The 3899-nt window shown below is 40.6% G+C and overlaps 1 pseudogene; it reads right to left on the minus strand.

The window, feature by feature from the left end:
- Positions 1-2851: 2851 nt before the first annotated feature.
- On the minus strand, positions 2852-2976 carry LOC124047025 (annotated as a pseudogene).
- Positions 2977-3899: the final 923 nt, after the last annotated feature.

Here is a 3899-nt window from a genome sequence, read left to right on the forward strand (position 1 = left end):
TAAATTACAATAAATAAAGCTTAACTTACTTGTTTCGCTGCCCAGTGGCAGCACAAGTGGGGCATTTGATTGGCGAACTCATCACATGATCAGTATCTCGTCAGAAACACACAAAAATGTACTCCTGGGTCACGGAATGACAGACATGTTCTAAATAGAAGACCTCCACACAATAGTAGAAAAGTGTCAATAACCGTGATAATATGAAAAAAGAATTGTCTAAACATGAATGATTCCTATTTGTTCATATTTAAGTGACATTTGCATTATACTTGGGTTTTAAAACATGTTCTAAGGTCAAATAAATCTCCCCTATGCGAATCACTGTATATGGAATACAGATTGGGTTAAATCAAGAACTATTCTGGGATCAGCAGTAAATATTGTAGGGAATACTGAGTAGGGTCTGTAGAATGTAAATATGGTGTCATTTCATGGGTCTCTGAATAATAGGGAGTGTTGCTGTTGCTGGCCTTTTACTCCACCCATTCCATTGGTTGCCGAATCACATCACTTGCGCTTACCACACTACAGAAAATACGCTAACCAAACAACAGTGCAGCTCACTGAATTAATGGGAAACTACACTCAAAAATCAAACAGAATGAAGCATTTTTTGCTGTACTATAAAGTGTGTCATCCTTCAGCACAGCATTTTGGGGGAAGTTGAGGTCAGGTCCAATATTAGTTATGCACCCAAGAGGGAAATAAGTTGGGCCATCCTAGAAGTGTTTTAGTGAAATATAATATTATATATACAATTTTGCAGACACTTTTATCTAACGCCAGGGAATTAAACCCAATATCCTGGCCTTGCAATGCTCTACCAACATACATGACAGGGTTCTAAATTCTTTGTGAAGCCTCAATTTAATATGATTTATAAGGCCTTTATTAAGGGGAGCTTATGCCACCCTTTATAAAGCACAGGTTTATGTCATATTTGACATAGTGGGTTATGAAACATTTGACATTGGTGGTTATGTCACACAAGTATGCCACATTTATGAACCCTTTATAAAGCATGATATAAGATTATAGATGCTTTGAAACACATTTATGTAGTGTTTATGAAGGCTTTATAAGCTGAACGTCATTTAAAGAGGAACCGTATTTTTAAGCTTTGAGACAATTGAGACATTGATTGTGTATGAGTGCCATTCAGAGGGTGAATGGGCAAGACAAAAGATTTAAATGCCTTTGAACTGGGTATGGTAGTAGGTGCCAGGTGCACCGTCAAGAACTGCAGCGCGTGTATCAAGTGTGTATCAAGAATGGTCCACCAACCAAAGGACATCCAGCCAACTTGACACAACTGAGTCAATATGGGCCAACATCCCCGTGGAACACTTTTGACACCTTATAGAGTCCATGCCCTGACTAATTGAGGCTGTTCTGAGGGCAAAAGATGCACCTAAATATTAGGAAGGTGTCTTTAATGTTTTGTACACTCAGTGTATATTCCCAGCATATACAATGCATTCGGAAATTATTCAGACCCCTTGACTTATTCCACATTATGTTATGTTACAGCCTTATTCTAAAATGTATTAAATAAATAAAAAATCCCAATCTACACACTTACCCCATAATGACAAAGCGAAATATGTTACAAATAAAAAACAGAAATACCTTATTTACTCAGGAGCTCAGACTGGAGTGAAGTTTCACCTTCCTACAGGACAACGACCCTAAGCACACAGCCAAGACAACACAGGAGTGGCTTCGGGATAAGTCTCTGAATGTCCGTGTGTGGCCCAGCCAGAGCCCAGACTTGAACCCGATCAAAAACATCTCTGGAGAGACCTGAAAATAGCTGTGCAATGACACTCCCCATCCAACCTGACAGAGCTTGAGAGGATCTGCAGAGAAGAATGGGAGAAACTCCACAAATACAGGTGTGCCAAGCTTGTAGCGTCATACCCAAGAATACTTGAGGCTGTAATCACTGTGTCGTGTCTTTACTTTCATTAAATGAAGACTTTTCGTTTTTATCAAAGAGTCTCTGTAATTAGTATTACTCGATTGAACGGATTCATCATGTAACTGTAATTAACTAGGAAGTCAGGGCACAGAAATGCATAAACAAACAAACAAGGTAAATATGGTTACAAGAAATGATAGGGGAATATGCCCTAGTGGGCTAAACCGGCATCGCGGCTTTGTGGACAAAAGGGGGAGTCAGTTGAGAAGTCACTACAGAGTGATAATTATAACAATTGAAATGCTAATCCTTTGCACATGATCGCTCACGCATTCGGGAACAAATGCAATCAATCAATATATTTACGCTCAGTGTGTCGTCTTGATCGCTGTTGAAAAGTTTGTTTCTGTTGGAGAGTTTCGTCCTCTCTCTCTCTCTCTCTCTCTCTCTCTCTCTCTCTCTCTCTCTCTCTCTCTCTCTCTCTCTCTCTCTCTCTCTCTCTCTCTCTCTCTCTCTCTCTCTCTCTCTCTCTCTCTCTCTCTCCTTCAGTGACATTAATTATTTTTTTATAGAATGGATGTTTCGGTGGTTGTCGTTCTTCACGTTCAATGATACCGAATTCCTAGCTGCAGACTAGTAATTAATATCAAAGGGGTACTCAGGCCGGTATGGTCGTAAGCGAGAAGCTATCTCTTGGTGCACTCTATAAAGTCAAAGTGAGTCTGATTAACAGCTGTTGCATGTTCACCATTTAGATAAGCATATTTGTGTCACTCAAAAAGTGGAAGAAATTGCATATACTGTAGCCATAATTTGTAGCACAGATTGTTGGATGAAATACAAACTAACCTTGCTTACTTATTTCAAAGCGAGGGCACATATTTCAGCCTTGTGGGAAAAAACGGACAAAGTTGAAATTCCACAAGGCAGTTACAGCACCTGGTATTCCCAGGCGGTCTCCCATCCAAGTACTAACCATGGCCCAACCCTGCTTAGCTTCCGAGATCAGATCAGATGAGATCAGGCGTACTCAGGCCGGTATGGTCGTAGTCTTATTCTGTCGGTATCGGTAGTCTAAGAGTTTAACCACGTGGTATGATTAAAAGACTCAGCAATGGTCAACAACCTTTGTCTCCTCCTAATGGAGAAAAACATGGTCTGGTGATAATTTCTCAAAGTTGGGTTTTATTCGGAATTGCAGAAAAAGGCTGTCCCAGGACGCCTGACCCTAACTGGGCCCAGGGGCAGTCCTCTGATTTAGTTAAACTCAAAAGGGAATCGGAGTTTCCTTCATTAAACAGTCCAAAATCACATCACACAATTTCACAAACAGTATCATACTCACTCATTCATCTTATACAACAATTAGATGTAAACCTCATACAGTATCTGAGACTATTATATAAACAGCATTACGCAACAACAACAAAACAATTCCTTTATTTAACTAGGCTAGGTAGTTAAGAACAAATTCTTATTTTCAATGACTGCCTAGGAACAGTGAGTTAACTGCCTGTTCAGGGGCAGAATGACAGATTTGTTCCTTTTCAGCTCGGGGATATGAACTTGCAACCTTTCAGTTACTAGTCCAACGCTCTAACTACTAGGCTACCCTGCCGCCCCAGTTAAATATGGCAATGTGGCCACACCGTCTCCCATGAGCTTCCCCAAAATGTAACAAATGGACCAGTTCGTAGCTGGATTCATCCCCGATCTTTTATACCTTGTCCGGAACATGAAATTTGTTTGGACCTCAAGTTCTGTGAGGTGGAAGAAATTCCTTTGCTCTCTATGAAAATTCACTGTGTGGCCATGAGGCAGGGTCTTCTCAGGAATTTACAACCTCTCTCTGACCACAGCAGCCTAGTTGAAGGATGCAAGGAGAGGGGGATGGGCTTGCTGTACCCAAAGAGGGCAATGTCATGACAACTGCCAAAGGTGCTTTAACAAAGTAATGAGCAAAGGGTCTGAATAA

Source organism: Oncorhynchus gorbuscha, linkage group LG10, assembly GCF_021184085.1.
Source record: "Oncorhynchus gorbuscha isolate QuinsamMale2020 ecotype Even-year linkage group LG10, OgorEven_v1.0, whole genome shotgun sequence".
NCBI lineage: Eukaryota > Metazoa > Chordata > Actinopteri > Salmoniformes > Salmonidae > Oncorhynchus > Oncorhynchus gorbuscha.